A 9,063-nucleotide genomic window follows, 5' to 3' on the forward strand; every position below is an offset into this window, starting at 1 on the left:
AACAGAAACTTCGACGCTCACGAGATTAGCTGACATTTTTTACTGGAGAGTACTTTTAGGTTGATTCTTTTTGCATATGATTAATAGACAAATGCCTCATGTCCGCCAATTTATTTCAGAACTGTTGGAGTTACATAAGTATTCGAATGATACAGATTACTACAGACTGTTCCATTTTTGATAGATTCTGTTTTCTATGTGTTGTTCGCTTATTTTGATGAATCTATGAGTAGTATCTGAGGGTATGAACCATAGAGATGTTGGAATACAGTATATATTACACCAATATGAATTTAGAATGAGTTCACAACAGTAGCTAAGTGGTGGTTTTATTTTCTTATACTAACAGAGCTTACGAGTTTTCTGTTGAGTTTTGTGTTGTGAAGTTTTCAAATTTTGGGTAAAGATTCGATGGACTATGGAATAAGGAGTGGCAAGAGCCTAAGCTTGGGGATGACCAAGGAACCCCAAGGTAATATTCAAGTACAACCAAGAGCCTAAGCTTGGGGATGCCCCGGAAGGCATCCCCTCTTTCGTCTTCATTCATCGGTAACTTTACTTGGAGCGATATTTTTATTCACCACATGATATGTGTTTTGCTTGGAGCGTCATTTTGTTTTATTTTGTTTTGCTTGCTGTTTGAATAATATCCCAAGATCTGAAGTTCTTAAATGTTAGAGAGTCTACACATAGTTGCATAATTATTCGACTACTCATTGATCTTCACTTATATCTTTCGAGTAGTATGCCATTTGCTCTAGTGTTTCACTTATATCCTTTTAGAGCACGGCGGTGGTTTTATTTTGAAGAAATTGATGAACTCTCATGCTTCACTTATATTATTTTGATAGTCTTAAACAACATGGTAATTTGCTTTGGTTATGAATTTGTCCTAATATGATGGGTATCGAAGAAGGATATAATAAAAACTTTCATATAAAGTGCATTGAATACTATGAGAAGTTTGATTCTTTATGATTGTTTTGAGATATGAGGATGGTGATATTAGAGTCATGCTAGTGGAGTAATTATGAATTTGAAGAATACTTGTGTCAAGGTTTGTGATTCCCGTAGCATGCACGTATTGTGAACTGTTTGATGAAGTTGGAGCATGATTTATTTATTGATTGCCTTCCTTATGTGTGGAGGTCTGGATCACGCGATGGTTAACTCCTATCAACCCTTCCCCTAGGAGCAGTAGTACTTTGTTTCGATAACTAATAGATTTTTGCAATAAGTATGTGAGTTCTTTATGACTAATGTTGAGTCCATGGATTATACGCACTCTCACACTTCCACCATTGCTAGCCTCTCTAGTATCGCGCAAGTTTCGCCAGTACTATACACCCACCATATACCTTCCTCAAAACAGCCACCATACCTACCTATTATGGCATTTCCATAGCCATTCCGAGATATATTGCCATGCAACTTTCCGCCGTTCGGTTTATTATGACACGCATCATTATTGTCATATTGCTTTGCATGATCATGTAGTTGACATCGTATTGTTGCAAAGCCACCGTTCATAATTCTTACATACATGTCACTCTTGATTTATTGCACACCCTGGTACACCGCCGGAGGCATTCATATAGAGTCATATCTTGTTCTAAGTATCGAGTTGTAATTCTTGAGTTGTAAGTAAATAAAATTGTGATGATCTTCATTATTAGAGCATTGTCCCAGTGAGGAAAGGATGATGGAGACTATGATTCCCCCAAAAGTCGGGCTGAGACTTCGGACGAAAAATAAAAAAAAGAGGCCATAAAAAAACGAGACCATAAGAAGAGAAAAGGCCCAATAAAAAATAAAAAAATAAAAAAATGAGAGAAAAAGAGAGAAGGGGCAATGCTACTATCCTTTCACCACACTCGCGCTTCAAAGTGGCACCATGATCTTCATGATAGAGAGTCTCCTATGTTGTAACTTTCATATACTAGTGGGAATTTTTCATTATAGAACTTGGCTTGTATATTCCAATGATGGGCTTCCTCAAAATGCCATAGGTCTTCGTGAGCAAGCAAGTAGGATGCACACCCACTCTTTTTCTTTTTGAGCTTTCATACACTTATAGCTCTAGTGCATCCGTTGCATGGCAATCCCTACTCACTCACATTGATATCTATTGATGGGAATCTCCATAGCCAATTGATACGCCTAGTTGATGTGAGACTATGTTCTCCTTTTTGTCTTCTCCACAACCACCATTCTGTTCCACCTATAGTGCTATGTCCACGGCTCACGCTCATGTATTGCATGAAAGTTGAAAAAGTTTGAGAATACTAAAGTATGAAACAATTGCTTGGCTGAAACCGGGGTTGTGTATGATTTAAATATTTTGTGTGATGAAGATAGAGCATAGCCAGACTATATGATTTTGTAGGGATAGCTTTCTTTGTCCATGTTATTTTGAGAAGACATGATTGCTTTATTAGTATGCTTGAAGTATTATCGTTTTTATGTCAATATTAAACTTTTGTTTTGAATCTTATGGATCTGAATATTTTTGCGACAATAAAGAGAATTACATGCATAAATATGTTAGGTAGCATTCCACATCAAAAATTTAGGTTTTTATCATTTATCTACTCGAGGACGAGCAGGAATTAAGCTTGGGGATGCTTGATACATCTCCAACATATCTATAATTTTTTATTGTTCCATGCTATTATATTATCCATCTAGGATGTTTTATATGCATTTATATGCTATTTTATATGATTTTTGGGACTAACCTATTAACCTAGAGCCTAGTCCTAGTTTCTGTTTTTTTTCTTGTTTTTGAGTTATACAGAAAAGGAATACCAAACAGAGTCCAATTGACGTGCCAATTTTTGATGATTTTTGTTGGTCCAAAAGAAGCCCCAGAGTAAAAGAGTTGGGCCAGAATAGTCCCGGGCTGCCCACGAGGGTGGGGGCGCGCCCACCCCCCTATGCGCGCCGCCCAATCTCGTGGACGGCTCAGAGACCCGCCCCCCTGACGTGAGACCTACGTCTAAAATTCCTATAAATACAGAAACCTCTAGAAAATAACCTAGATCGGGAGTTCCGCCGCCGCAAGCTTCTGTAGCAACCAAAAACCAATCGGGACCCTGTTCCGGCACCCTGCCAGAGGGGGGATCCATCACCGATGGCCCTCTTCATCATCCCAGCGCTCTCCATGACGAGGAGGGAGTAGTTCACCCTCAAGGCTGAGGGTATGTACCAATAGCTATATGTTTGATCTCTCTCTCTCTCTCTCTCTCTCTCTCTCTCTCGTGTTCTTGATTTGGCACGATCTTCATGTATTGCGAGCTTTGCTACTATAGTTGGATCTTATGATGTTTCTCCCATCTACCTTCTTGTAATGGATTGAGTTTTCCCTTTGAAGTTATCTTATCGGATTGAGTCTTTAAGGATTTGAGAACACTTGATGTATGTCTTGCATGCTTATATGTGGTGACAATGGGATATCACGTGATATACTTGATGTATGTTTTGGTGATCAACTTGCGGGTTCCGTGACCTTGGGAATCTATGCATAGGGGTTGGCACACATTTTCGTCTTGACTCTCTCATATAAACTTTGGGGCACTCTTTGAAGTTCTTTGTGTTGGTTGAATAGATGAATCTGAGATTGTGTGATGGATATCGTATAATCATGCCCATGGATACTTGAGGTGACAATGGAGTATCTAGGTGACATTAGGGTTTTGTTTGATGTGTGTCTTAAGGTGTTGTTCTAGTATGAACACTAGGATAGATCGAACGGAAAGAATAGCTTCATGTTATTTTACTACGGGCTCTTGAATAGATCGATTAGAAAGAATAACTTTGAGGTGGTTTCATACCCTACAATAATCTCTTCATTCGTTCTCCACTATTAGTGTCTTTGGAGTGACTCTTTGTTGCATGTTGAGGGATAGCTATATGATCCAATTATGCTATTATTGTTGAGAGAACTTGCACTAGTGAAAGTATGAACCCTATGCCTTGTTTCCTAGCATTGCAATACCGTTTATGCTCACTTTTACCACTTGCTACCTTGCTGTTTTTATATTTTTAGATTACAAAAACCTATATCTATCATCCAGATTGCACTTGTATCACCATCTCTTCGCCGAACTAGTGCACCTATACAATTTACCATTGTATTGGGTGTGTTGGGGACACAAGAGACTCTTTGTTATTTGGTTGCAGGGTTGCTTGAGAGAGACCATCTTCATCCTACGCCTCCCACGGATTGATAAACCTTAGGTCATCCACTTGAGGTAAATTTGCTACTGTCCTACAAACCTATGCACTTGGAGGCCCAACAACGTCTACAAGAAGAATTAGTAGACATAACTGTGGCGGCGAGGGAGCAGGTGGCTTCTTAGGAGGCGGCCTTGGGGAGTGGCCGGATGACGATGAGGAGGACAACAAGCCACGCCGCAGCCATCGCGCCGAAATGCCGGGCCGACTGCAGCAGCCGGCGCGCCGAAATGCCGGGCCGACGCCGGGCTGTTCGGTAGTCGGCCCAAGAAGGTCAAGATCTCAGACGCCGCGACCAAGCGGCAATAGGCTGTCGCGAGGGCGGCCCTTTTCCAGAAGGGCCCGAAGCAATGCCCATTGGTGTCTGTGTAAGTACTTTAATTTACCTGCTATCGCTTCACGTTTGCTTCCCTTGCGATCTTTTCATTAGTATTCCTTGTTTCCCTAAACAGGGCTCCACTATCTATCTCGCGGGCCGCGGATGCCTTGGTGGTTGGGGCGGCCGACAGCTCTGCAGGCCCCCACCACATGGATCCACTCATCGCCCTCCAAGAGGAAACAGAGAGGAACGCGCGGGAGGCGCGAGAGGAGTGGGACGCCACAGCACGAGAGGAGGCGATGGCGGCCAAGGCAGCGCAAGCAGAGGCTGACGCAGCGGCCAAGGCACAGGCCGACGCGGGCGTCAAGGCGCAGGAGGCGGAGGCGTCCCGTGTTCGAGCCCCAGGGTCCATCGATCTGCAGCGCGCGGAGCTGCCGGTGTCGAAGGTCCAGGTGCCGATTGACGGGGCTGGCATCAACCAGCTGGCCTTGGAGAGGGGAGAGGGTGGCCCTGTTGTTTTGGAGGCGGAGGTGGCACCGCGCGCACCGACTGCCGACGCGCAGGGCAACCATCCTGATGCACCGCCGGTGGCGCCATCTGGCGGCGGGTTGGAGGTGGGTCCGATTCCCATGGTCCGTGTTCACGCGCGCCAGCGCCCGGTGAGGGCGAGCTCGGCGCAAAGGCCAATGGAGGTCAGGGCCACCAGCTCGGCGGCGCCCGATGTCGTGGCCACCAGCGCCGCCTCAGCGGACTCGCCGTTTGGGGGCGGCACCAGTGTCCTGAACATGGAAGTACAGGATGTCTTGGCCCGGTTCAGCACCCAAGGCGCCGCCCTTCAGCGATCCATGCAGGAGTTCTTGGCGACGCGGACGGCCGTCTGGGTACGTACTTGCTTTTTGTTTTTCAAACTCTTGCGATCTTCTGCGGGGGGCGCGCCATCGCACCCACTGGGTATAGCCCCCGAGTTCCAGGCCGGCTGCTGAGCAGGCGGCTCGGAACTTTAAGGTAAGTTTCGAGTGCTAACTTGTTTCTTTTTCTTCCGTTGTTTGTTGCAAGACTACCACAACCTCCGCACGGCCGCCTACAACTCCCAGAACCAGGAGCTGGCCAAGCGAAGCAGCGACTTGAACAAGAGCCAGAGTAAGCACTCAGTCTTTCTTCTCATGGGGGCGCGTCAGCGCACACGCTGGGTGTAGCCCCCGAGATTCGGGCCGACTGCTGAGCAGTCGGGTCGAATCTTCTAGCAACTAATCTTTTATTGATGTTGATGTCTTTTCTTTCTTATCTTTGCAGAGGCTTCCGCCGAACTGCAACAGCGCCTGGGCGCGGCTCAAACAGAGCTTCGCACCAAGGAGTAGGAGCGCAGCTGGGCGGCTCAGTTGTGTGAGCGCCTGACCAAGGAGCTGGCGGCCCAGGCAGAGTGGCACAAGGCGGAGCTCAAGCAGCTGAAGGAGAGCAAAGACTCCCTCAAGGCTGAGTTCCAGACTCAATGTTTGAACTGGGCCGAGAAGGAGAAGTTCCTGACCGATGGCTATGGCGAGATCAAGGACATGATCGATGGTAATTTATTTCTTCTTCTTGCGCGCCCGCCGACTGCTGCGGGAGCCTGCCTCTGTCTTCTAATCTTTTGACCTTTTGCGCAGAGTACTTCCCGAGTTACTTCGTCGCTGTGAGCCAGGCCATCGAGGCACGGCGCGTGGCACGAAGGGCGGCAGGGGTGGACATTGCGCCCAACACACCCCGGAATCTCAGCGAGCAGCTCCCGGCCATCAAGACGCGCCTGCAGCCGGCCCACTGGATGCTCCGCCGTCTACAGCGCGTCAGGGCTCAGGTGCTGGACGCCCTCTGGCCAAGCGCTCAAGTTCCGCGCACCCCCAGCTGGACTGTCGGCTGGCTAGAGGTGGCAGTCGGGCGCTTCGAGGCTTGGAAGGGCGCCGCAGCTCGGGCAGGTGCCTAGACGACCTTGGAGTTCGCCAAGGCTTGGTACCCCGGCCTGGATCTGACCCGGTCGGACGAGGGAGGCAAGGAGCCGGCTAGGCCTAAGTTTGTGTTTTTCCTTAGTCGTATTTCGTGTGGACGGCGTTTCCGGCCTTTAGCTCTTCGTCAGTCGGACAGCCGCGCTGTGAGCTGTGACTTGGAGCGAAGAGAAGGCTTTTGGTGTCGGCACACTACTACTCAGCTCCGGCTGGTGCAAGCTTAGGCCAAGGCGGCGAGCCCCCGGGCCGGCTAACCGGAACCCGACGGGGCCGGAATAGGAAAAACTCAAATCATGGCATAAGCTTAACTCATATATAAAAAGGTAGCCCCCGAGTGCACCTCGGGGGACCTGAGGTCTTTTACTTAATACAAAAGTTGGCATGGTACATACGCACGAATCAACTATAAAATGGGCGGAGCAGATTTGCATTCCATGGCTGCTCCGTCTCTTCACCGGGGGTGCATCGCTTGCACGCCCTGGGCTTCTAGGCATCGATGAGGTAGTATGAGTCGTTGCCCAGGGCCTTGCTGATGATGAAGGGGCCTTCCCAAGGTGCCGCGAGCTTGTGCTATCCGGCTGATCGCTGGATCAGGCAGAGCACAAGGTCGCCTTCGCAGAAAGAACCCAGCCTGACCTTCTTGTTGTGGTAGCGGCGTAGGCTGTGCTGGTAGATGGCGGACCGGCTGCATGCTAGCAGTCGGGCCTCTTCCAGCAGGTCGACGTCGTCTTCTCGCGCCTCTTTTGCTTCTGTCTCCGTGTACATGGTGACCCGAGGCGAGTCAAACTCGATATCCGTAGGGATGATAGCCTCGGCACCGTACACAAGGAAGAAGGGGGTGAAGCCGGTTGATCTGTTGGGAATGGTCTGAAGGCTCTAGAGGACGGCCGGCAGCTCATCGATCCAGCAGCCGGCCAACCGCTCTAGCGGCTCGATCAGGCGGTGCTTGATGCCGGACAAGATGAGGCTGTTTGCTCGCTCTAGTTGGCCGTTTGACTGCGGGTGGACAACGGACGCTAGGTCCAGTCGGATGCCCTGATTTGCGGGAAATGGGCCAAGACGCCTTTGGCGAAGTTGGTGCCGTTGTCCGTGATGATGCTGTGGGGAAAGCCATATCGGACAGTGATGTCGGCGATGAATGTGACAGCAGTCGGACCATTCAGTTTCTTGATTGGCTTGGCTTCTATCCACTTGGTGAATTCATCCACAGCGACCAGCAGATGAGTCATGCTGTTGCATGCTGTCTTCAAAGGACCCACCATATCCAAACCCCACACGGCGAATGGCCAGGTGATTGGGATGGTCTTGAGGGCGGAGGCCGGCAGGTGTTGCTTGGTGCTGAACTTTTGGCACCCCTTGCACTTCTTGACCAACTCTTTGGCGTCGTTCAAAGTAGTCGGCTAGAAGAAACCATGGCGGAAAGCTTTGGCTACGAGGGACCTGGATGCGGCATGGTGGCCACATTCGCCTTGATGAATATCTCTGAGGATCTCCATGCCCTTCTCTGGTTCCACGCAGCGCTGATAGACGCCGGTCACGCTCCGCCTAGTGACCTCTTGATTGATGATGGTGTAGGTGCCCGCTCTGTGTTGGATCTGTCGGGCTAGCACTTGGCCGGCTGGTAGCACGCGGTTGGCCAGATAGTCGCGGATGGGCTGCGCCCAAGATGGGGCCGCCAGCACTGTGAATATAGCGACCGGTATGAGGGGGCCGGGTTGGTAGGCGGCGAGCTGGGGCCGGCCGCTCCTAATGGCGCTGATGAAGTCCCCGGGCCGACCGCCACAGCCCTCGGGCCGCCTGCTGGGGTTCCTGGGCCGAGTGCTGGTGCTGCAGCCCCCGGGCTACCTGGTGAAGTCCCCGAGCTGACTGTTGAAGTCCCCGAGCAAGATCCGACTGCTCCGGGGGCAGCCGGCACGAAGATGGAGTCAGACTTCAGCGACGGCTTGATAGATGACTTGCGGAGGCGCTCGAGGGAGACGCTGGCTGGTATGGCTTGCCGGGTGGAGCCAATGCTGGCAAGAGCATCTGCTGCATCGTTGTCGGCTTGTGGCACGTGGATGAACTCGCACCCGTCGAAGTGCCCGCTCATCCGCTGGACGAGGAAGCGGTAGCTTGCCATGTTGGCATCCTTGGCGTCCCAGTCGCCGGACGACTTCTAGACCACCAAGTCTGAGTCGCCGTAGCAGAGGATGCGGCGGATGCCAGTTTCTTTGGCCAGTCGGAGCCCAAAGATGAGCACCTCATACTTGGCTATGTTGTTGGAGGCGGCGAAGTGGATCTGTAGTGTGTACTTCAGCTTGTCGCCTTTGGGAGAGGCAAGGACGATACCGGCTCCCAAGGCGGTGCGCATCTTTGACCCGTCAAAGTGCATCCACCAATGCGTAGAATCCAGCACTGGTGGTAGGTATTGGGACTCGGCCCAGTCGACAAGGAAGTCGGCCAGTGCTTGGGACTTGATGGCGGTGCGGGCTGGTATAAGATGGTGTGGGGAGCCAACTCAAAGGCCCACTTGGCCACCCAGCCCAAGGCATC

General features: G+C 50.1%; 1 pseudogene; it reads right to left on the reverse strand.

Moving 5' to 3' along the window:
• Positions 1 to 7,101: 7,101 nt before the first annotated feature.
• Positions 7,102 to 8,620, reverse strand: LOC119338945 (annotated as a pseudogene).
• Positions 8,621 to 9,063: the final 443 nt, after the last annotated feature.

Source organism: Triticum dicoccoides, chromosome 7B (assembly GCF_002162155.2).
Source record: "Triticum dicoccoides isolate Atlit2015 ecotype Zavitan chromosome 7B, WEW_v2.0, whole genome shotgun sequence".
NCBI lineage: Eukaryota > Viridiplantae > Streptophyta > Magnoliopsida > Poales > Poaceae > Triticum > Triticum dicoccoides.